At 37.8% G+C, this 26,750-nt stretch overlaps 1 protein-coding gene across 3 annotated transcripts in view; it reads left to right on the top strand.

Moving 5' to 3' along the window:
• Positions 1-26,750, top strand: part of Pak5 (p21 (RAC1) activated kinase 5) — a 297,256-nt gene that overhangs the window by 86,781 nt on the left and 183,725 nt on the right. For all 3 annotated transcript variants that reach the window (XM_028884504.2, XM_028884505.2, XM_028884507.2), the window contains one exon: positions 23,764-23,913. The gene's annotated coding sequence lies outside the window, so the exon portion shown is untranslated. The remainder of the gene's footprint in view (positions 1-23,763; positions 23,914-26,750) is intronic.

Here is a 26,750-nt window from a genome sequence, read left to right as displayed (position 1 = left end):
AAGATATATCATTCATAGACAAAGTATGCAAATCAATCATAAAAGTACTGTTTTTGTGATAGACCCACCTGAAATGGTGTGTGTGTGTGTGTGTGTGTGTGTGTGTGTGTGTGTGCATGTGTGAGCACACGTGTGCACATGTGCCATGTGTTTTTAGAGAATAGTATTTTAAAGTGAATAGCAGAAATGAGAGTTGACTTGTATAACAGGAAGTACCATGGGAATAGCATCTTCTGTTTGAGCAGAATTTGGTCTATTTGCTTAAACTGAAGATGCCTCAGGGACTTTAGCTAGGAGAGTGATCATCAGTGTGTGTAATTTATTTATGGGATATTTAGACGCCTTTACCACACAAGATTAAAACAATTAAAATCTACTGCCATCTGATGAATGAGAGTGACTTGATAAAATAACACCTCTTTTGTTTTTATTTATGGGTGGATCTGCCTGAGTTTCGATGGTAACCTTGGCTATAGAGACAATAATAAGAGTAAGATGATTTTCTTCCTCTTTTAAATTTGGCTTTTCCATGAAAGAAATAGTGTACACTTGGCGCCTGATATTTATAGTGCCATCTGTCTGTTGCTTCCCATGCTGTGAACAGATTCACAGTAGCATGTGGGTAGGGGAGGATCCTTATTAGAATTTTTCCTAAGAAGGTCAACTCTGTGTGGCACTGAATGCCTTTGGGTGGGGTGACGGGAGATAGATAATACATTACTTTATCCAGCTTTCATTCTTTATGCTTTAAGAAGTTCTACATATGGTAGGACCATTGCTGGTCTCCAGTCTCTCTTCACATCTTTCTAAGGTAGGGTTTAAAGTGAGAACAAGAATGCACAAAACTCAGGTAACCACGTGTCAAAGTTAATGATTTACAAAGTCCTGCATTCAGAAAAGAAAAGGAGGAGGGAATTTTTCTCTCCTTGATCACTAAGGTCCTATTTTGTGTTACTAATCGAAATGGGTGAAGCCCCCAAAGTCTTAACTACTTGCCTTATTGTGCCCCTGAAGACCTCCACCCTCAGCAACTGTTCTCACCATAAAGCCTAATATTTTAAAGTACCTTAAGAATTTTAAAGCAATTTAAGACAAATTATCACATTTTCTCTCTGGACTAAATATCTGAAGTAGATTGAGTAGGTAATGATCCTCAATTTATAGAAGAAAATTTTGAAGCTAAGAGATGTTGAGAAATTTGCACAACTTATACCATAATTATTCAGTAGAATGGAGATTGAAGCTCATTTCTCTCATAAATTAATTGAAAAGTCATATTGCTAACCATGACAGACATGTTCAAATTCCTACAGGGACTATAGGGCTAACACTTAAGTGGGGTTGGCTTCTCTTTCATGCTTACTGCAATTCCACTCCATACCTGTAACTCTGTGGCAGATGCTCCATGACTCTGGTGTCTCTAATATCCTGGCTTCTATATTGCAGTGATCACTTAAGACCTCTCTATAGATATTCCAACCTTGCCACATAGTTACTGGTCTCAGATACTTTCCATAAACCCCGCAATCTTGCATCTTGCCCTCAAAACCAGTACTACATGGATAAATCTTAGAAGACCACAAAGCTTTGTTAAAATCAGATATAGCCAAGCTCCCTTGGACCACAGCTGTATCCATTTCTGTATACTGACTCTAGGGAAATACTTTTCAAGGCAGTTGCTTTCAAGGATCAGAGAACCTCTTCAGTGTAAGACTTCTGCCTTTAAATGAATTTAGATCCTCACAAGATGATACATGTAATGGGTGGAGTCTTCTTCTTAAGACACCCTCTCCACTCTTACAGTGAAACACATGGTTCCCTACTACAGCACTGATCATTTTATCAATTACAGCTGCCTTTTAAGTACCACCCTGAATACTGCATGACCTTGAAATTTCCCCTGCCAAACAAATCAGTACATCTCCTTCAAACTTAGCCCCACTCAAACTCTCAGGACACAGGCAGAATGCAGCTAGGTTCTTGGCCAAAGTATCACACAAATGGCCCCTAGTCCAGCTACTGCTAGAGTACTTGTTTACTTGTTACGCTCTGAAGCTGTATGAGCTGGGCCTTCATCATACACATTTCTCACAGCATTACTCTCTTCCAAGCCTCCACTAGAACAGCCCATTAAGTTTTGCTTCAAACCCAGTATTTTTAGGCGATGTACCTAACACTTCTGCATTCCAGTCACAAAACAATTCAAGTGGCATAAGAAACACATAGTTAGATTTATCACAACAGTAGCTTCACTCCTCTGTACCAATTTCTGTCTTAGTTCTATTTCCAGCTGCTGTGGCAAAACACCCTGACAAAGGCAACTTACAGGATACAGGGTTTATTTTAGCTCACAGTTTCAGAGCACGATTCAAAAGTCAAGATATCAGGAACTTGAAACAGCTAGTCACATTTAGTCAAGAACAGAGAAAGAGTGAAAGCATGCACACTTAGTGCATCCTCATCCTCATCCCCCAATCTTTGTCTTCTTCATCATCCTCCTTCTATCTAGTTCCAGACTCCAAGTTTATGGAATAGACATACCCATAATGGGCATTTTTCCTCATGTCAGTTAATGTAATGAGAAAATAATTCCCCAGACATGTCCACTGATCAGTCTGAACTAGATAATCTCATTGAAATTATCTTCTCAGTGAGTCTAGATTGTGTCAAGTTGACAATTAAAACTAACCACGAAAACTGTGACTTCCTAAGACATTTCATTAAAAAAAAAAAAGTTTACTGGAGGACTATAGTTGGGCAGGATTTGGTAGTTTAGTCTAAATTGACTGTGAGTTTACTACATCAGCCCAAGATTTTGTGTGTTTCAATTGAAGAAGACTTAGCTGCATGGAGTCCCAGAAACCATCAAGATAGACCATTTTATTTTCAAGCATTTGGACATGTAGGTAACATATCAATTACCTGCTGTTGTGATAATGTTTCATGATACCCTCAAAGCCTCTGTGGCTTCTTGATGAAAGCATTTATTGTTCATAGGTCTTCATTAAGCTACAGATTTTGTTGGTTAGCTCTTATTGTCATGACTTGGATGAATTTACTCATCTGTCTACACTTTGCTGGCATTTCTATGCTTAGGTAGTCTCAGATGTGAATACTTGGGTAGCCTTCATCTGCTCCACTTACCTTTCATTTTCTAACATGATAGATGAGGCATGTCCTCAATTTGAAACCAGTAGCAAGAGTGAAAGGGGAAAGACGTGTCTCTTTAGACCTGGAGTAGAAAGCTACTTTCCAGTCTGTTGGGTTGAATATACCCCATGATGTTGAAGGAATGTGACTAATGGAAAGAATAGTAAATCTCTTGTTTATCTAACAAGTATTTTAAAAAGCATACAGCCAGGTCTTTCTTCTAACCCCCACAGATGCTCTTCACATAATTTCTAAAGAATCTCAATTTGTCTTAGATGTGCCCTGCACTACAAACAAGTGTCTGGTGTTAAGAGCCTTCTTATTGTTGCTCCTCTAATCCTTAAATTGTTGTAAGGCTTTATTCTCTTTCCAATATCATCTAATCTCTCTGGGGATACTAGTGCTTAATTGAGGTGTTTATTAATAAAGTCCAGCAGGTGCTCTAACATTTTTCCAACAAAAAATGCTTTGAACTTTTTTCCAATAGAGTATATGTTTAGAAATTATTGTGTACTAGAGTTGTTAATAATTATTTTACTCTCCAAATATAAAAGGTGGACAAGAGCTCTAGCTGGTATGAGATACCAAAGTCAACAAAATCTGGGCAGAAGCAAATGCTGTCACCATATTGTAGCTGGAATCTTAACAGTTCTTATTAATAAAATCAAACCTGAGGCCAGTTATTGGGGTGAATGCTGGTAGATCAGATGCAACAAGCCACAGCTATCTTACCTTGCCAGTTCCTCAGCTGGTCCTGTTTCCTCAGACTGGAAGCCTCTGAGTCCTTATCCAGAATGAATCTCAGCTGAACTGTGTTGTTCCAAAGCCTGAAAGCTTAACCAGCCAAATGCTTCTAGTTTCTGGTCCTCATGCCTTATATACCTTTCTGCTTTCTACCACCACTTCCTGGGATTAAAGGCTCACTTTCTGGGATTAAAGGCATGTGTCACCATGCCTGGCCGGTTCCAATGTGGCCTTGAACTCACAGAGATCCAGAGGGATTTCTACCTCTGGAGTGCTAGAATTAAGGGTGTGAGTGCCACCATTTTCTAGCCTTTGTATCTAGTGGCTATTCTGTCTCTGACCCCAGACAAGTTTATTAGGGTGTACAATATTTTGGGGAACACAATACCACTACACCATATTAGTTATCATGGACTTGGACTCTCATAGGGAAGTATCCAAGTTTTATTAGGTCTTTGCTCCCATAGTTCTGTCTTCCCTGATTCCAGACTGAGGCACAGTGGTAAGACAAGCTTCTGTCTAGAGAACTTTCTTATAACAGGATTCTTCTGTCAAGTAACAGTCTTCTCTTCCATCACTCAGAATCCAGTTCATCAAACTTGAGTGCTTACTGACCTTTCCAGAATATTGTTGATTCTCTTACTCAGAAAAATTTTGAGCCAGATCCCTACCATGAATTAGAGCAGAGGCAAATTTAATGGCTCCCATTAGAAACTGATGTAATTTAGTTTTTGAGATAAATTTAAAAATATCACTTACATCTTATCAGATGTAGTTTACCTGTTTCTGAACCTTTGGCATTTAAAACTCTGCTTACATAAAGTACAAGAATGGTACTAGAAATTCTAGCAGCTATCATTTAATAGTGTTTTCCTGAGTATAAATGGTGTCCCAATACATGTGAGATTCCTTTTATTGGTCTATCACTACCACATGAGAGATTAAATAATGAGATGAATTTACCCAGCTGAGATACATGGTCAAAGAGAGAAGTCAAGGAAAGCTTAAAAATGTTTACAAGGTATTATTTTTAAAACATTAAGAGGTGCATTAAAAGACCAATATAACCTTTACAGTGGTTGAGTACCATGGGGGTTTCAATATTACAGAAGAATGGTTAAAGGTGTTCACTATACACCATATTTAGAAGACAACTTAAAATTTTATTAAGGTTGTCAAGAAATAACCCACCTTTCATTTATGTGTCCTACCTGGCATTTCCTCCTCAGAAGATTCCCAAGTGCTACATTCTGCACGGCTTCAGGGATTAACCTAACAAGAGCAATGAATGAATAAAGAAGGACAGACACATAAACATGGATATAGAAAAGCTGGGATAAGGTGGGCCACACTCACTCTGATGGCCCACCTGATGAGTGGCACCTACAACAACAGCAACCTGGAAACCCAGTATGTTTATTTTATACATCTGAATTGAGGGAATGAGTTTGCTGTACATAATTATAGAGGTTAGTGCATGATACGCAGTTGAATATGGAGTAGGTTTAGTGAATCTCAGATTGCAGTCATCAAGGAAAGGGAAGCTGTGGTCAATTATTTCTGCATATGCTGTCAACATTTATACTGGGATCTAAAAAAGGCTTTGCCATCTCTTTGAACCTCACCCAGGGAAGGTTTTGCCACTTCCCTTGGTTTCTTGATATGACAGTGTTCATGTCAATAACACATTCATCAGAACTTCATATGCTCACCATACCAAAGCCTGATCTCTGTTATGTACTAATAATCTAAGAATAAGAACTACCATGAAAATACACCAAAGATAAATCTTGGAAAGTAAGGATAAGAAAAATCTGAAAAGAAGACAGCAAAGAAAATAATTGCATATAGGACAACAAAAATAAGGATAACACTGTACCTCCAATCAGATACACTATTAATACAAAACCTTTGAAATACTGAAACAAAAAAGTTATCCATCTAAAATTCTGTATCCAGTATTTAAATATATATTACAAAATTGAAGATAAAGTAAAAAAAAAATTTTAAAACAAACAAAACAACCTTGATACAAACAATAGAAGAAATAGCTAGCAAATGATACTCATTAACCTAATGTTATCAGTAATCACATTAAATGTAAACAGAATATATATCTTATTAAAAGGCAAAGATATCAGTTTGGAAGAAAAAAACAGCAACGTTTGTGTTGCCCATTTGAAACCTTTTTTTTTTTTAATGACAAGAAGAGTGAATCGAATGTAAAAAATGGAATATGTATGCTAATCTAAACAAAAGAAAGTAAGAATGCTGTATTTTAGAGCAAAGATGTTCAACAAGAATAAAGCAGGTCATTTTACAACAATAAAGGAGAAAATTAATCATGAAAATACAATAATCTTAAGTGTTCACCTGTCTGACAACAGAGATCCAGAACACACAAGTCAATGATGCTGTAAGAATGGAGTCATCAGTGGAGAGTCAGTGCTGTATCAGAGCCTAAAGAAGTAGACAGAAAATCAGGGTTAATTTCAGTAATGATTAAACAAAAGAATGAACCCAGCTAAAAGATGGGTAAAGAGTTTGAAATGTTCATGAGCAGATACGCCATGCAAATGCAGAGAAGGCAAGGCTATTGATGAACACAGCTCAGAGCTGGCTCTTGCCACTTATGCCTTGAGATATTTGGTTAATAAACAGTTATTTTCTTTGCAAAGTGTACATTAAGATATTAAATTTTGATCTGACTTTATTTTTGAGGAGATCCAGTGGGGATTTAATCTGTGCCTATGTATTATTCACCAAGTGTAGGGATTTTCCCAGCCATGTATAACTTCATACATTTTAAATTTTTAAAATGTCTATGTGTGCCTATGTGTGTAATGTATAGATGAGTATGTGTTCCTGTCTATGTGTGTACATGTGTGTGTGTACATGTGTGTGCTGGTGCATGTAGAAGCCAGAGGTTAGTGCTTGTCTTCCTCAATTGCTTCCACCTTAGTTCTGAGAGAGAAATATCATGCTGAACCTGGACCTCACTGCTTTGGCAAGCCTGGCTGGTCAGCAAGCCCCAGGGATCCTCCTGTCTCTGCCTGCTCAGTGCTGAGATTGCAGGAATGTGCCATCAATCCTGGCTGGTTTTTTTTTTTGTTGTTGTTGTTGTTTGTTTGTTTGTTTGTTTTTGTGGGTGCTTAGAATTCAAAGTCAGCCAATTCCTTGAGTTTGCACAGCAAGTACATCCCTGACTATGACATCACCTAAGCCCATTCAATTATTTTTTTCTTCTATAGCTTCTCATCAGAGACTTCATTACACTTATATTAGGTCACTTGAAATTATTCCACAGGTCACTGATATGCTATTAATTGAGTTTATAACCAGTTCTCTGTGTCATATTAAATAGCCTTTACTGCTGTCTCCAGTGTCATAAATATCCACTCTGTGATATCTGTAATGATCTGGTGTGATGTGTTTTTCTTTTACTTTTTTATTATCATCTATTATATTCTGTTTTTTTTTAATTTTTTTTTTACAGCCAGACCACAGTTTCCCCTCCCTCCTCTCCTCCTAATCCCTCCTGCACCTTCTTTTGTCCCCACCCCCAATCAACTCCTCTTTCATTTCTGTTCAGGAAAGCGCAGGCCTCCCATGAATATCAATAAAACCTGTCATATCAAGTTGCAATAAGAGTCAGCACCTCCCCATGTATTAAGGCATGGCAAGTTGACCCAGTATGAGGAGTAGGGTCCAAAAAGAGATTGAACTGACAATCAGGGAACCTATATGGGACTGACCTAGGCACTCTGAATATGTGTTACAGTTGTGTAGCTTGGTCCACTTGTGGAACTCCTAATAGTGGGAGCAGGGTCTGTGTCTGTCTATTATATTCTTTAGACCATTGAATTGACTCTTTTCCAAGCACATGAAATACCATTATGATCACAGTTTTAGAGTCCTGGGTTGCTAATTATTGTATCTATTGCTAGTTATGAACTGATTCTGATTAAAGATGTACTTTCTCTTTATTGGTCATATTTCTTGGCATTCTTATAGATTAAGAATGGATACCAGATTGAAAGATGTTATCTTGGGGGTACTGGAATTTTGTATTCATGTTACTGTTTTTCATATTGGATATTGAACCCAGGGACTCACATATTGCTAAGCACATATGTGTTCTACTATTGAGAGGCACACAGATCCCATTCCTATTCCTATTCCTATTCCTATTCCTATTCCTATTCCTATTCCTATTCCTATTCCTATTCCTATTCCTATTCCTATTCCTATTCCTATTCTTAAACTTTGTTCTGGGCCACAATTAAGTTAGCTGAAAACAGTGTGAAACATGAGGTTTTTTTTTCTTAACAATATCATAGATGCAGCTGAGGCAGTATTCAATCTAGAATAAGTATTCAACACTACTGAGGTCAAATCATCCTGAGTCTTTATATAATGCTTGTGTTTGATCAGGCACTCTAGTCTTGCTGATGGAAACAGCTGATGCTGAACAGCATGAAGGCTGGCCATTGTTACTTCTCAGAAAAATACTTCCTTGGTAGAGAATTATATATTATAAAAGCACCCCTAAAGAGTAATTTTGACAGAGAGTTCACTCACCATACCTGGTTCACCCATAGAAATCCCATTAGTCCTGTTCCTTGTTCCATGGTTTGGCAACCCTAAACCATCCTCTTACACTATTTTTTATATCCCAACCTTGTGTCCTTTACTCTCTCTTCATTTCTATCCCTAAAGCCAAGGAGCACATTTATTAACTCCTTTAATATGGTGTTACTATTTACAGAAAGAATTTTTAACAAACAATGAGAACTTAAAGTCCATAGTTACTATTAATATTTCTGGAAGCACCAGGCATCTTCAGTCTTAGAGACATTTTATAGCCATAGACCAATGTTATTAGCCTCATCCTCATCAGACATATACCTTGTCATTGCATGTAACTTTCTGTTCTGTATTTCTCTTTACTTTCTCCTTTCTTCTCCTACTCCTACTTACTATGTTACTTGTGGCTCTCTCTCTCTTTGATCTTTGTATGTTCTATCCAGTTACTTACTCTCCTTTCCCAAATTCCTTTTCCTCTTGAAATCAGGGAGATCCCAGCTGTATAACTTGTTGTTTCCTTTAATCTTTGTTTGCAGACACCAGCAATTAAGCTGAACAAGATGGATCCAAAGCTTCCTTCTGGTTTTCATCCTCCTTACTACAAAAGACTGCTATAAACTTCAAGTTTACAGCTTTCTTTTTTGAGTATCTCATCCCTTCTTCACTGAAGTAGACTTAGAAAGAAATGTGAATCCTTTACAGCAGGCCAGTAGACCCTCCCTAACGTTAATTTTTTTTTCATGGTGATCTGTGGGAAGATATTCATTCTGTTCAGAAAAAGAGAGCATGCACACCCCAATCTTGATCACTCCACAATAGGAAACCCTTCAAAGTGTGTTTATTAAAACCATGTAAGAATGATTGGTTCAGATCTCGTGAGACACAAGCCTTTCAGTTGTTCAGCCAGGGTTTAAACAAAAGGTAGTAACTATGTGAGGGGACAGATATGTTTATTGTGATGAATACTTCACAATGTATATGCATGTCAAAGCAAGTTGCATATCTTAATATATATAATATTTACTTGCTAATTACATATATTTTCCATCTCAGCATCAACATCTACTGCCTTCATATCATTCATCCATCAAAACGTGTAATTATGTATTTAATTGTTAATTAATTTGAATTATCTTCCTTACTAAGTAAGCTATTATTTCTGTGAAGCTAAAGGTCCATGTCTGATTCATGCACAATTCACTCTCCAGTCCCTAATAGTGTCTGTCCATGTAAGCTCTTAATAATATTTGTTCAATATCGTTCTAAGAGAGTAAGTTCTTGTAGGTACAAGAATCCAGTAAAGCACAAGCAAAAGATATACGTTTGGGAGATAAATATTGTCCCTTTCAAATTATTCTACTAATCAAGGGTTACAAATAATAAAATTTGGTAATAGATATCTCTACACAAGGATCATATTTGTTTGCTTTTTTAAATTAATTGATTAATTTGTTTATTTATTGGATTATTTTTTCTTAAGTGAGGATTTCATAAACTTTTAAGCTAACTGGAACATAGCATATCTAGAGTATTTCATTTTATTATTTACTTCACTGAGTTTTTTAATTCTAGATATGAGTGTTAGGTATGATCAGAAGGAGATGAGAGGGAGTGCTGTGGGATGTTCTATATGTCCTGTGGGAGCCTGTTCTCGGGTTCCTCTTGGCTTTACCCAGCAGGTCCGCATAGAAGATGATTAGGACCACGGGCCTGAGTGCAGGTGTCTGAGATGCTCTGCACTTGGCTGTGCTGTGGGATGGTCTATATGTCAAGTTGCTCTGATTGGTCAATAAATAAAACACTGATCGGCCCGTGGCTAGGCAGGAAGTATAGGCAGGACTAACAGAGAGGAGAAATAAAAGAACAGGGTGGCAAAAGGAGTCATTGCCAGCCACCGCCAGGACAAGCAGCCTGTGAAAATGCCGGTAAGCCATGAGATACATGGCAAGGTATAGATTTGTAGAAATGGGTTACTTTAAGATATAAGAACAGTTAGCAAGAAGCCTGTCATGGCCATACAGTCTGTAAGCAATATAAGTCTCTGTGTTTACTTGGTTGGGTCTGAGTGGCTGTGGGACTGGCCGGTGACAAAGATTTGTCCTGACTGTGGGCAAGGCAGGAAAACTCTAGCTATAAGGGAGGGCCAGACAAGAAGGAAGATGGGGACAGAATCGCCCCCAGAAGAGTAACCTTGATCTCTCTCTGACCTTTGCATAGATGGCAGCGTAGGAGAGGGGAGTAGGTGGGTACCCACATATCAACTAGGATTACCAGCTCTATTGGTGGAATACCATTCTCAGGAGAATCCAGGTGACTGTACTGTATCACAAAGATCTGGCAGCAGCAATGATGGTAGTTTGATCCTGTAATGATATGAACTATAATATCAGCAATTTTGTTCTGGGACTCTGTTTCTGCTTGTGCTTTAATTTTTTTTTTTGCTTTTTTTTTGTTTGTTCATTTGTTTGTTTTCAATTTTTCTATAGTGAAAATGCGAACAATTTATAATCAGAGATTTTAAATATGTGACATTTTCCACTTATCTTAGCTATGAGTTATTGGTGTTATAATCGCAAGAAATGCAAATAAAAAAATCTACACTAAGGGGTACACATACCAAGTATTATTGGGTGAGCAGAGTAAATTGGGTAATTTGGCAGAGGCCAAAATGCTTAAAATGCTTTATTGATGTTAGTGTACATAAGCGGTTTAAAAAGAATTTGAAACTTAGAAACAACTTTAATTCATACTTTCATATTTTGTGGGAAGCATTAATTTTTGTCCAGAGATTTTATGGCTTATTTGCATTCATCCTACTCTCTGTACCTTCTATTCAACCTAATAAACCTACAGATAATTTTAATGATTCAGTTGACCCTAGAGAAAATCTTTGCATGTCAATCTTTAATTCAAATGAATTTTCTACAGATTAATTAGCATTAAAAGCTTATTATAAAGTTTTGCCATTAATTTTTGTTATTTTATATTCTCTTTAAACTTTCCATATTGTTTTATTATTCATGTTACAGAATATACATAAATGTGTTTTGTTATTTGCTTGGGATGTTTAACAAAAACTTAATGGGTTTTTCTCTGTCATATTTTAATGACTACAAAATCCATCTATGCAAAATATCTGAATTGCAAATGAGCCAGTTGTCAGTAATGTACTTCATCTCCATTGCAAAGTATCTGCTCTAAAACAGACGTATTTAAATGTTGAAACAAAAGTCAAGTAGCTGATGTCAGCTTTTTTGCTACTAGATAAATTCCTATTATTTTTTTCCTGAAAAAATTCTTTAAACTGCTGTTAGAAGTTCCACCATTTTCCTCTCTTATCGCTGTCATTACAAAGGTTTCTAAGTCATCACAGTAAATCATAGGTTTATTAGGTATGGTGGTATCAAATATCAGAGCAAGTAATCACATGTGATGTGATTCTTGTATATTAATAATTATTCATTAATGTATATTAATAATGTATACACATATAAACATGTATAAATTGCCTTCATACATATATGTGTGTATGTAAAACTCCATTTATACACATATACATGTATGTGCATATAAAGGTAATTTATTAGAATGATTTACAGGCTGTGATCCAGCTAATCTAACAATGGCTGTCTACAAACAAAAAGTCCAAGAATCCAGTAATTCAGTCCACAAGGCTAGATGTCTCAGCTGGTCTGCAGTATACATCAGATTCCTGAAGAATTCGGCTCTAATGCCAGTGAAGGAAGCACTTGCCAGTGAGAGCAAGAGCAAGCAGACCAATAGCAAAAATTTCTTTTCTTTCATGCCCTTCATACAGACTACCAGTAGAAGGTGTGACCCAGATTAAAGAGGGATCAAAGACTGTAATTGAAAATGGGTCTTTCCACTTCTAATGGTTTAATTAGAAAAGTCCCTCACAGGTGTACCCAGCCTCTTGGGTTTTAGTTAATTCCAGTCGTAGTCAAGTTGACAACCAAAAATAGCTGTCACACACAGCTACTGAGAACTGCTGGTGCAGATGTAATCCTAATCAAGATGCATTGTATGCATGACCACAATGCAAAAACTTGACAGAAGTGTGTTAAAATTATTACATTTTTGTCACAGTAGGAAAATAAAATTCATTATTAAATTTTTCCTTTTAAATTGTTATTTTTTACTTCTGTGATTCACATTCTTGCCTCTCTTTCAGTCTATTAGATAGTGCCATCTGAGTATAGTATTTAGAGATCATTAAGGAGATAAGTTCCCTCCAAAAAATATGTTGTTGAATGAAGCCCCAGCACTACATCACAGGCAGTATAGGCTGCCTGCTTGCCTATCATGTAAGTATCCTCAGTTTACTACCACTGTGTGACACTGTACCAGTCACGGGCTCTTAAACAACTAGGATATGATGTCCTTGCAAGTCTACATGTCAGCTGAGAAAATTTTCTGGTCCTGCCTGCTGTTCTACAAGTATCATAAATCAACATTTGAATAAATAACTTGATGAATTAGTGTTGGCTATCTCCTTATATGCTTGCGGGGGGGGGGGGTTCTGTCTTTGAAAGCAATACTTACAGCATTGTTACATATTCATAAATTCCATTTTTATGATTCTCTTTAATTAAACACATCCGAGAGAATATCCTGTCTTAACATTAAGATTTTAAAATAACATTAAAATGTTAGCATGTGTTACTTTTAATGTGTTACTTTTTAACACATATAGTTGATCATCAAATTTGAAGACTTTTAAGCATATTTATGCTTTTGTTCTTTCCAAACATAATCAGGAGTCTAATCAATTTTTTTATGTTTGAAACTTGTGCACTCAATTTTCACCTGCATTTGGCTAGCATTAATTTCACATTTATTCACTTAATCTTATCTGTATTTCAATTTATTGTGCATACGAGCAATTAAAATGGATTCCAGATGCTGTCTTTGTGTGCAGTCATCACAACAGAGCTTTTGGAGTTTTTAAGTTTTGATGAAGACATTTCTAAGTCAACTTAACCATAGCTGTACTTTGTACAGACCTTTAAGTTGACTTTTTAAAATGTGTAAGATTTATTTTTATTTGTGTGTGAATGTGTGTGTATGTGTGCATGCATGTGTCACATGTGTACTAACAGAGTCCAGAAGCAGGAAGCAGATCTCCCTGTAGCTAGAGGTGCAGTTGTGGGCTACCTGATGTGGGTCCTGGAAACTGAACTTGAGTCCTCTGGAAGAACTGCAGGGCTCTTGACCTCTAAGCCATCTCTCCAGCCCCTTGATTTTTACTTAACCATCAGTACAATTATAGTGTGAAAAAGTAATCAATGGGCCAGTAAAGGGGTTCCATAAAACAAAGGAAGCATAAATTCAGAAGATGAGACTACATACAAACTAGGTAGAAATAAAAATACTTTGAGAAAATAATCCAAAATATTATGAAGGTAAAAAATTACAATCTTAGAAGATCCAGAAAATTAAAAGGCAGATCATTTTATTAATAAATCATCCATTCTGTCACTATAATATTTTAATCCCCTATATATTTTAGCTGCAAAAGCTTTGTCTCTTTACAGTAAATATAACAATCATTAGAAGCATCCTGTAGCAAGATGTGGTTTGAATGTAAGTGACCCCCACAAGCTCATATATTTGAATCCTTGGTTACCAGTAGCTGGAACTATTTGGGAAGGATTTGTAGGTATGGTCTTGTTTGGAGGAGGTGTGTCACTGGGCAGGATTTGATGTTTCAAAAGACTCATGGCGTCCCAGTCTCTCTCTCTTTTGCTGCTCATGATTGTGTTTCAAGATGTAAACTCTCAGAAAATGCTCTAGTACCATGTCTGTGTGCCTGCTGCTCTGCTTCCCTCCATGATGATCATGGACTCTAACCCATAACTCTAACTTATGCCCCAGATAAACTTTTTCTTCTATAAGTTGTCATGGTCATGTGTTCAATCACAGCAATAGAAAAGTATCTAATACAGAAGTAGGTACCAGGGAGTAGGGCATGGCTGTGACTAGCCTGATCATGTATGTTATTCTTTAGAGGAATATGAAAGACTTTGGGACTTTTGGCTAGGAAAGCAGTTTAACACTGTAAGTGGGGAATAATGTATGTTCATTGTATAAAATAATTGTATTTGTTATAATACATATATGTATATCATTTATTTTTGTCATTTCTTCTACATTGTCCTCTCTGGCCTCCCCCTTCTTTCTCCTGCTGGTCCTCTTCCTGTTCCAAAAAAAAATGCCACACACACACACAGAGAGAGAGAGAGAGAGAGAGAGAGAGAGAGAGAGAGAAGAGAGAGAGAGAGAAGAGAGAGAGAGAAATGTGTGTGTATATATATAGGGAGAGAGAGATCACACACACACACCATATTGGAGAAAAGCAGCAGCACTTATCTTCCTGTACCTGGCTTATTTTACTTAATATGATGACCTCCAGTTCCACAGTTCCAGTTCCAGACATTTTTCCACAAATGACATGCTTTTGTTCTTTTTTTGAGTGAATAAAACTCAATTGTGTATGTATATAGCTTTTTCTTTACAAACGTCAAATGGTTGTTACCTAATCTGATTCCATAATTTGGCTCCTATAAATAGTGCCACAATAAACTTGGCTATATAGGCATCTGTTATTTCCCTACTTAGATGCCTTTGAGTATATACCCTGGAATTATCTTCATTAATTCTGCCATAACAGTTGAGTTTTCTAGTTGACCCACAGTGGTTGACTAAGAACCATTACCAAAACCAGCCTAGATCAGTTGAGCCTAATCCAAGAATATTCCTTTTCCCTCATATATAAGCAATGCACTTGTACCTCATGTTAGCCATACCTAAATGCTTTGAATGACAAAATACAGCTCTTCCATGCTGGTTGCTTGTGTGTTACAAACAAATTGTAATAATAAAATAATAGAATCTGAGTTACAAATGAATAATGAATCACAAAATCCAGGATCTTTTACTTGTATGATAACAACTCAAGAAAAACTAATAAAATAATAAATTTGTAGCTTATGCAGTTTAAAGTTTCATCACTGAAGTCTAAAGATTATTGTTGAATTTGACAAAGTTATGTCTAGTGTAATATTTTATTCATTTCTGTCTTCTTTCTTGCACAGTGAAATATAGAAGTATCTGCAGTATGAAGCCAATAGAGCTGAAGATACAAGACCACACAGTTATGGGCATCAAATGTCAGGGAAGGTTCTACCAATAACTTTACATAGTTATTTTTTCAAAATCTGTAGACAGACAGCTTTAACAGAGAATGCTAAGACAATTTCTCTTCACATACCAACTTTCTGCATCATGTATCTGCACCTGTTGCATGAAGTTGGTATTGTTTAGTTATCTGACTGCTACAACTAAGCAAGAAGTTGAGATGGGATGCATTTGTTTTGCAATGAGTGGGATACAGCTATTGTTTTATAGAGTATTTCATAATAATTCAGTTTTTGCTCATCATTCTAATAATAATTGTGGATGGAATAACATGTTTCTTGTTTGATGGTGAACTGATTAAGGATGACGTTTTTGAAAACAAGAAATATTTGTTACTTATTGGACACAAAATACTGTGAAGTATGAAGATAACATGAAACTCATACTCATAACAAAGAAAATATGGACTAGCACCTGTGTTTTGTAGTTGGTGATACTAGTGGACAACTTTAAAGTGCTCTGAAATCTAATATTGAATAAATACAATTGAATTATTTTAAAGTTTGAAGTTCTGAATATGGTTATGTATCATTGCTAAGAGCAATAATAACAGCTGAAATAAACTTTTTCTAAATGTTACTTTAAAAAATGTTTCAACATTCCAGGGGAAATGCTAAAATGCTTCCCTATTCTTCTGTCTTGGTTACTTTTCTATTGCTGTTATAAAATACATGACCAAAGCAACATTTAAAAGAAAGCATTTAATTTGGTGCTTACTGTTTCAGAGGATTTGAACATGATGGTGGAATAAAGGCATAGAATTAAGAACTGTTGAGAGCTCACATTGTGATCCACAACCACTAGTAGAAAAAAGAATGCTAGGAATGGTGTGAATTTTTGAAACCTCAAAGCCCTCCTCCAGTAATGCAACTTCTTCAACAAGGTCAAACGCCCTAATCCTTCCCAAGCAGTTCCACCAACTGGGACCCATGTGTTCAAACATGTGAGCCTATGGGCCATTCTCATTGAAAACACCACAACATCCATATGCATAGCTTGTTCAGCTTTTTTCCCAAATGTTTCCGAACCCTTTTTCTCCAGTGCTATAGCCTAAACCCAGGGCCTCATGCATACTAAGCAAGGGCTCTATCTTTGAGAGATACTCCTTTCCTGAGCATCATCTGTAGCATGAATTGTTAGAAAGTCTTATTAATAAAATCACACCTGGAGCCAGGTATTGGGGTGAACACTGAATGATCAGAGAAACAGAATAAGCCACAGCCACCTCACCTTGCCAATTCCCCAGCTGATTGTATTTCCTCAGACTGGAAACCTCTGTGTCCTCATCTGAATGGATCTCAGCTGAACTGCTGCTAAAAGCCTAAAAGCTTATCCAGCACTAGTTCCTGGTTTTCACACCTTATATACCTTTCTGCTTTCTGCCATTATTTCCTGGGATTAAAGGCATGAATCACCATGCCTGGCTGTTTCCAGTGTGGCTTTGAACTCACAGATAGATCTCTGCCTTCAGAATGCTAGGACTAAAGGTGTGTATGCCACCATTTTCTGGCCTATGTATCTAGTGGCTGTTTTGTTCTCTGACCCCAGATAAATTTATTAGGATGCACAATATTTTGGGGATCACAATATCACCACAATCTTCCCAACATTTTAAAAGAATTTGCTATCCCTTTCATTCATGACCAAAATTGTATGAGGGCCACCATTACTTTGGGCTTATGTTAAGAAAGTCCACATATGGAACAGTTCAGTCAGATAAGTTAAATCAAGTTCATTTCAATGGACATGGAGCCTGATGCAGCCAGTACATAAAAACATAACTGCTTTTCTACTAGACCAGAAAACCAGTGTATTCCAACCTGATTGTTCACTTTGATTTTCTGTATAAAGAATAGTTACTCCCAAAAATCAAAGCTGACCTGTCATCTGTGCCATACCAAATAAAAAGAGCGTTTACATGAGAGTTTAGTTTCCAGCCCTTGAAAAGCACAATTCTTTCACTGTCTCAGAGGAGTGAAGAGGCCAAATGTTCAAGCACAGGTTTATTCTGCAGGAAAGGAGAACATGCCTTTTTAGAAATGAGCTTCATTACTGCATGAAAAGAAAAACAAAATAGTGCTTAGTGCGAATTTGAGGTAATCCAGGTGCAGCATGCAGATCTGTGGTCTCTGAGAAGTTTCCCATGAGAGGTTTTGCTCTGCAGGTGCATAAATAATTACTACAAAAATGTGGTCCCATATGCTTCAGTTTCCATGCTTTGAATGAAAGAAGATTCATTTTTTGAGTGAACTATGTTTTCAACCCCAACCCCCCCACCAGTTTTATTTATTGAAATGTTGAGTGTTTCTGTTATGGTACCCTCTCTCATGTGGAAGCAGAGCATACCGCCTTCCATTAGAAAGGGAAGAGGATGGAGATGCTGAGCTCCAGTTATAAATATTTCATCGCATGTAGAGACAAAGATCACAGAGGGGCAGATGAGTAGCCGAAAACAAATGCGATGTTGTTTGTAGATCCTCAGAGGAGGAGTATATAAAACTACTCCTGCCAGCTTGCTGTCTGCTCAGCTTTCACACTGTCAACTTGGTCCTGAAACCCTTCTGTGACCCCATAGCTTGCTGGTGAAGGGGGGAGCACCACATCGGAGAGTGCTAGCTTAGCCACATTCTGGAGTGTAGTGAGGGCTGCTGTGCAAGGGTATGATGCTGAATATGTATTTTGAGGAGGATGGTGTGTAGTGATTTCTTAGAAAAGTTGTATCCTGATGAAAATAACAGTTGAAAAAATAATTGGGTGTCAGGCTTATTCTGGGAAACCGACTCTTTTCTCCCTTTCCCACCAAATCCTGCAGATTATTAGAAGACTTCAAATTGATGGATTTGACATCTTTTGTGCTTACAAAACTCTCTTGAGCCAGGTTTTCCTCACATAACGGCGCAGAAACCACATGCCAAATCTGCCATTTGCAATCATGCATCTCTACAAACAACAGGGATAAGTTGAAAGGTACATGATGCAGCAGACATTATCAGATTTTGGAGTAGGGAGACCTATGCCTGCCTTCCTGTGAACCCCTTAAAACATATCTGCCCGAATACAGCCACCCTTCAGTGTGCTATGGAAGTCAAGCAGGTGGTGCCTATAACTGTGTGGACTATATACAGTTGATAGAGAAGCTAGGTTCTGTTTTACATAATGTAGAATTTTGAAGGTTTTTTGTAACTTATCAATATGCCCATATCTCAAAGGCAAATACCATTTTAATGACATCCTTGTACTTTTTTAAAAATATACTACATGATGCTCTGTGTGCTCAATATTGAGAACTCAAATTGCCATATAATCTATGACAACAAAGTGCTCATAAGAGCATAACTTGAGTGGGAACTTCTCCTCATACACAGACACTACAACCACAGAGATATCTGTTTCCTTGCATTACAAAAATGTAGTTGAGCTGGGACTTACTCTTTTTTCTTCTTTCTTTCTTTCTTTTTTTTAAAATACTCACCCCTGAGATGGGACTTATAAAAAAATTCTTCTTGAGTGACAGGCCCCTGGTTTTTTGTTTGTTTGTTTTGGCTTAGAATCTAAATTCAGTGTGGTAGTGGTGCACTCCTTTAATCCCAGCACTTGGGAGGCAGAGCCAGGCAGATCTTTATAAGTTCAAGGCCAGCATGGTCTACAGAGTGAGATCCAGGACAGGCACCAAACTACACAGAGAAACCCTGTCTTGAAAAACCAAAAAAAAAAAAAAAAAAAAAAAAAAAGATTGTGTGGACATATTTAATAACTTTTACTATTTACTATAGGTCAGTGGTCACTTTCATTTTATCCTGTAGACCATGCCATATTCCAGAAAGTCATTTCTGTCCTCATTGTTCATAAGTGAATGATCTAGGGGATAATCTATCACCTCAAATAGTCCAGCTAGTAAAAGAGAGCCTGTGTCTGTACCAGAGCCAATACCTTAGTGAAGGTGAGATGTGTAAACATTGAAGTTAATTGGTATCGAGACCTCCCATTAAGACAGACACTAGGCATGGTCTCTTACTGAACCTGAAGCATGCCTTTCTTTCTTTTTTTTTAAATTTAACTTAATTTTATTTTATTTTACAATATAATTTAGTTCTACATATCAGCCACGGATTCCCCTGTTCTCCCCCCTCATGCCCCCCTCCCCTGCCCCCAGCCCACCCCCCATTCCCATCTCCTCCAGGGCAAAGACTTCCCCGAGGATTGAGATCAACCTGGTAGACTCAGTCCAGGCAGGTCCAGTCCCCTCCTCCCAGATTGAGCCAAGCGTCCCTGCATAAGCCCCGGGTTTCAAACAGCCAACTCATGCAATGAGCACAGGACCCAGTCCCACTGCCTGGATGCCTCCCAAACAGATCAAGCCAATCAACTGTCTCACCTATTCAGAGGGCCTGATCCAGTTGGGGGCTCCTCAGCCATTGGTTCATAGTTCATGTATTTCCATTCATTTGGCTATTTGTCCCTGTGCTTTATCCAACCTTGGTCTCAACAATTCTCGCTCATATAAACCCTCCTCTTTCTCGCTAATTGGACTCCTGGAGCTCCACCCAGGGCCTGGCCGTGGATATCTGCATCCAGTTCCCTCAGTCATTGGATGGGATTTCTAGCATGACAATTAGGGTGTTTGGCCATCCTATCACCAGAGTAGGTCAGTTCGGGCTATCTCTTGACCATTGTCAGCAGTCTATTGTGGGGGCATCTTTGTGGATTTCTGTGGGCCTCTCTAGCACTTTGCTTCTTCCTGTTCTCATGTGGTCTTCATTTACCATGGTCTCCTATTCCTTGTTCTCCAAAAAGTAAGATGGAGTGTGATTTGAAGAAAGAGACCACGTTCACCTCTGGACAGCACACCTATACATGCATGCCCATAATATATAAATAGATGTACCATGTTTTCATACCAGAAATCTTTGGTAGTTGAAGGTGGGGTTGCTTTATCAAAAAACGTTCACAGTAGATTTCCCGCTTGCTGTGGGTAAGATTGGTGGACATAAGGAATTGATGACAGGAACTCAGATGGATTCTTATGTTTCCTAACTTTTCTTGTATAACTTACATTTTTATTGAAAATATATTTTTCTCATATTAGAAAAAAAAGACAGACACTAGAAACAGGTTCAGCGTTGAAGCATACATTTTTTTTCTGAATGTAGTCCACTGAAAATTCAAAGGTAAAGACAGGTGGATCTCTGTGAGTTCGAGGCCAACCTGGTCTACAGAGTGAGATCCAGGAGAGGCACCAAAACTACACAGAGAAATCCTGTCTTGAAACCCCCCCCCAAAAAAAAATGTAGAATTTAGGTCCAGCCCATGTATTCACAGTTGATTATCGTTATTTGTACATTTCATAGTTGCAAATCCACCACATGGTTTTTCACATTCTAATGCTTTCAGTTGGTAATTTCACTGTTTGAAATGTCACCCTCCACATTCTAGTGCTGAGATGCTGTCTGGCCTTTTTAAGCAAGATAAGGTTTTAATGAGCTCTATCAAGAAAACTTGTGTTAAATAAGCTTCATGCAGGTACCAGTTATGACGCTGTTGGCTATTGATGCTAATTAATCAATAATATGGATCAAATAAAGTGTCTTTCAGCAATACCTATTGGAATAAAACAAGGTTATGCAGTAAATGTTGATTGAAATGTTGCTACTGGTGGTTTTCAGATCCCCAACCCCATTTTTACCTACGGACAATAGTTCATTTCCAACTTAGTGTTTGTGGTGACTGTAACAAAATGTAGTACTGAAAATAGCAGGATTTGACTGTATTTAGGCATACAACTGCTTTATTGGTTCTTTGTATATACTAGATACTAGTTCTCTTTCAGATGTATATAGATGACAAAGATTTTTCTCTCAATTTGAAGGCTGTTGCACAGAAGTCTTATAACTCCTAAAGATCCCATTTGTTGCTATTGACATCATTTTCAGAGTAACTGGAGTCCTATTCAGGAAGTCCCAACTTATGCTTAAATACATGGAAGTATTTTTATGGCTTTTTCTTCTAGCACTTTCAGAGTTTCATGTCTCATATTAAAGGTCAACAACCTATTTAGAGTTGATTTTGGTACGTGGATAGAGGTCTAGTTTCATTTCTTTAGGTGGATGGATAATTTGGTCTCCTAGCACTAGTTGCTTAAGAGACTATATTTTCTTCAGTGTATATTTTTAGCATTTTTTTTGTCAAAAATTGGGTCATTGTAACTGTATAGGCTTGTATTCGGAGCCTCTCTATTCTATACGGCTGATCTGTGTGTTTTTATGCCAGTACAATTCTATTTTTGTTACTATGTTTCTGTAGTATAATTTAAAACCAGGTATGAGGATACCTCCAGCATTATTCTTTTTGCTCAGGATTGTTGTATCTATCCAGGGATTTTTGTGTTTCTGTGTAATTTTTAAGATTGTGTGCTTTATTTCTGTGAAGGATAGAATTTAAATTTTGATGTAGACTGCATTGACTCTATATATTGATTGCTTTGGGTTGTATGCTCATTTTTAACAACATTAATTCTTCCATTCCATAACTATGTAAGATCTTTCAATTTTCTTATATCTTTCTCAACTTTTTTCTTTAGCATTTTTAAAGTTATAGAGGTATCTTAGTTACTTTTCTATTGCTATAATAAAATATCATGACAAAAAGCAACTTGGAGAGTAAAGGGTTTATTTCATCTTAGTCCTCTACATCACAGTTCATCATCAAAGAAAGTTAGGGCAGGAAACTGGAGGCAGAAATGAAGCAATAGCTATGGAATAATGCTGCCTACTGACTTGCTCCTTGAAGGCTTTTTCAACCTGCTTTCTTATAGAATGCAGGACCACCAGCCCAGGGGTGGCATCACTCACAATGGACAGAGCCATCCCACATTAATCATTGAACAAGAAAATATCCCACAGGCTTGTCCACAGGCCACTCTGTAGGAGCATTTTATAAACTGATGTTCCTCTTTCCCAAGGACTCTAGCTTGCTTCAAGTTAAGAAAAAATTAAGTAGGACAAGAGGTCCTTCATATCCTTATTAGGTCTATTCCAAGAGATGTGTAATGTAATTATGAATGAGGTATTTTTCAATAATTTCCCAGAAAGTTTTTTTTTGGTGTGTGTGTGTGTGTGTGTGTGTGTGTGTGTGTGTGTGTGTGTGTACAAGAAGGCTATTGATGATTTTCAAGTTAATTTTATATCCTGCTACTTTGCTAGAAATGTTTATTGGGTCTAAGAATTTTTAAAGGGTATATATGCCTTTGAGTATATATACACAAACCTATATACTCTTTAAATAAATATAAAATACTTTATATTTTATATAAAATATACTCCTCTCTAGATATATGTGTACATATATGCCTTTTCCTATTTCTAGCACTTTTATTTTTTCTTGTCTTATCACTCCTGCTAGAGTTAAAGCATTCTAAAGTTGGAATGGAGAAAGTAGCCAATCTTACCTTGTTCTGATTATAGTGGAAATATTAGCTATAAGCTTGGCATAAATAGCTTTTTATGTTGAGATGCATTCTCTTATTCCTAATTTCTTCATGAATATATTATTACAAAGGGACATTGGATGTTCTCAAAAGCCTCTCTGTATCACTTGATATGATCCTGTGATATCTGACCTCGAATTTATTTATGTGATGTATTACGTTCACTAACTGTCTGAGGGAACGAGGGAAGTTATCAGAATTAGACAAGAGTTAGAAACGGGAGAGAGGGGGCTTTATGGGTAAAAAACAAACTCAAAGCATATTGTGTATTTGTGTGAAAGATATTCTATGACCTAGTAGTCATGTACAATGTGTGTTTATGTATTTGTACATGCATGCACAAATACACAATATGTCAGACAGACAGTTCAGTAATTAAAGTATACCCAAGATTCTGGTACCAAGGTGTATTCCCTACCCCAACATGGTTTACCATGTGTTGTGGAAATGGACTCACAGTGGAGTGATCATACAGAGTAGAGAAAATCTAAAGTACAGGTGTGGGCAAAGTATTAAAGGGAGCTAAACACCATAGAGGGAGTACTCCAAGTAACAATCATGTTGGTACCATGTTGTTACAGAAATACACTGTGATGAAATGCTTCTATCTGTTGCCAAAATGAACACTGGAGAAAAATGAAGAAAATCGAAGAACTCCAAGAAGTTGCACAACTGAAGTAGTCAAACTCTTCTGGAATCTGTAACTCATCCACAGCCATCATTGAAACAAAGTAAGGAAATATATTATGGTTTTGCCCTCTTAAATTTCAGTTTAAATAATTCAATACTAAATAAAACAGGAAAGTTCAGTTATTAAAAGTGAAGTGTTTAACAGTTCACTCCTGCGGGTTTGCAACTGTTCTGGGTTCTAGGAATACAATAATAAATTAAAACATGAGAGATGTGGCCTTGGAGTAAATGGCAGTGTCATGGTGGCAGGGGGAAGTGTGCAAATGAGTGGGAAAGAAACTAGTAGCCACTGATGGTGTTTATGAACACGGTATATAGTGTAATAAGGCAAAGGATGGATGAGGGGCTACTTGCAAGTCATCCCTTGCTTCCTGAATGGCTCATGACTACTGGGCACGCTGTGGACTGAAACTGTTGTGTAGGAATAACCTGTGTAACAGGGACTCTTCTAGATAAGAAGTGTATAAAATTTAAGGACTAGTGGCTTATGTCAGCCAAGAAGAGGGTGAGGAGGATCTGTAAGTAGTGGGAGAGGGGCACCTATAAGAATAATCAGAATATATTCTATGAAAATTCTGTTTTCAATTAAAAGAAAGAATGGCTTAAAGACTCAAACTTTCATATTGGGTTATTCTTAGATATAAAAAGGAAGGAAATCCATCAATGGGGAATGTACCATCTTAAATTCAGTTTTGAGGACACTAACTCATAACAACTCAACTGAATAATATTTTGAAGTCTTAACAAAATGCAGAATACTGTTTTCTAAACCTCATGGTTCTTAGGTGGCTCTGAACTCAGATGTTATGGGACACTTTCTTTCCTCTACTCCAGATTCCTTTCAAAAGCCTTTGGCGATAAAGTAGCCTTAGACTAGTGGTTATATAAGGCCAGATAATGGAAGACTGGTGAAATTTTACAAGGTATATACATATAAAGCTAGAATACAAATGAATAATATGGCTGAACAGGAAAGAGCAAGCACAGAAAAACATCAGGGCAGTCTGAGACTTCAGTCAAGGCATCCAGCATCTTTTTTTGTATCACGAAGGATGTGGGTGCACATGTGTATGTATGTCATGTGTCATATGTACATGTGAAGGTCTGTCTCGGGTGTTATTCCTCAGGTGCGGTCTACCTTACTTTTGAAACAGGGTTACTCCTTAGCCTAGAGCTCACCGAGTATTTTAAACTGGCTGGCCAGCAATCCCCAGGAATCTGACTTTCCATGCCTCCCTATTGCTTGGATTGCAAGTGTGTGCAACCACAACAGCTCTTTTACATAGATTCTAGGGATTAAACTCAGGTCCTCATGATCACAAGGCAAGCAACTTAGTGAGATGTCTCACCATCCCAGTCTTCAATGAACAAAATAGTCAAGTTCTAGGGGACCTTTTTAACAGCACATAATAAATGACTGATATATACATGCCACATGTACCCTGGCTAGGACACAACACCATGGTGCTGGGTATCATCAAGCTAAGTACAGAGTTGCAAATTAACACTACCTTCACAACTCAGAGAGTTGTCTTTTTTGCAGCGGGGGGAGGGGAGGGGGCAGACTGAGACAGGGTTTCTCTGTGTAGTTTTGGTGCCTGTCCTGGATATCACTCTGTAGACCAGGCTGGCCTCAAACTCACAGAGATCTGCTGGCTCTGCTTCCTGAATGCAGGGATTAAAGGTGTTAAAGGCTAGGCTCACAACCAAAAATATAAGAGAGTTGAATCTTAGAGATTCAATTAGAGAAGACCTGAAATGATGTGGTATGTTCTATTGTCTGTTTTATCAGCCACTGGACAGGATACAACTGTAATTAACTGGTAATATTTTAAAGGAGCTAACATTTCTAGGAGAAGTGGTTGGATTTAGAAGCAATAAACAAAGGATAGCCAGACTATAACCCACAAAGAAGTCAGCTGGCAAGGAAGACCCTAAGCGGGCTGCATGGATTGCCCTGGGAAGGGGAAATAGATGAGACCTCCTGAGTAAATTGGGGGAGGGGGAACAAGGAGGGTGAGGGATGAGGACATAAGGGAATGGGATGGTTGAGCTGGAACAGGGATGGAGTGAGAGAGCAATGAAAGAGATATCTTGATAGAGTGAGACATCATGCGGATAGGGAAGTTCCCAGAAATCCACAAGGATGACCCCAGCTAAGACTACTAGCAACAGTGGAGAGGGTGCTTGAGTTGGCCTACCCCAGTAATCAGATTGGTGAATATCTTAACTGTCATCAGAGAGCCTTCATCCAATAACTAATGGAAGCAGATGCAGAGATCCACAGCCAAGCACCAGGCCGCGCTCCAGAAGCCCAGTCAAAGAGAGGGAAGAGGGATTCTATGAGTAAGGGGTATCAAGATTATGATGGGGAAATCTACAGAGACAACAGAACCAAGTTAGTGGAAACTCATGAACTTTAGACCAACAGCTGTGGAGGCTGCATGGGACTGGACTAAGCCCTCTGCATAAGCAAGCCTGTTGTGTAGCTTGATCTGTTTAAGAGGCCCCTGGAAGTGGGATCAGGATCTATCCCTGGTGGATGAGCCAGCTTTTGGAGCCCATTACCTATGGTGGGATATCTTGTTTAGCCTTGATGCAGTGGGGAGGGGCTTGGACTTGCCTCAGTTGAATGTACCAGGCTTTGTTGACTCCCCATGGGAGGCCCTACCCTTTTGGAGGAGGGGATGGGAGTTGGGCTGGGAGGCAGAAGGCTGGAGAGGAGCAGGAGGAGGAATGAGAGGGGGATCTGTGATTGGTATGTAAAATGAATAAAAAAGTTTCTTAATAAGGAAAAATCATTTTAAAAAAAGAATAGTATAAGGTAGAGAAAAGCAATGGTGTCTTAATTTGTTTACCCCAAACTTTGGGTAATGAT

This window comes from Peromyscus leucopus, chromosome 4, assembly GCF_004664715.2.
Source record: "Peromyscus leucopus breed LL Stock chromosome 4, UCI_PerLeu_2.1, whole genome shotgun sequence".
Lineage (NCBI taxonomy): Eukaryota > Metazoa > Chordata > Mammalia > Rodentia > Cricetidae > Peromyscus > Peromyscus leucopus.
This window is presented reverse-complemented; position numbering and strand designations above follow the sequence as displayed.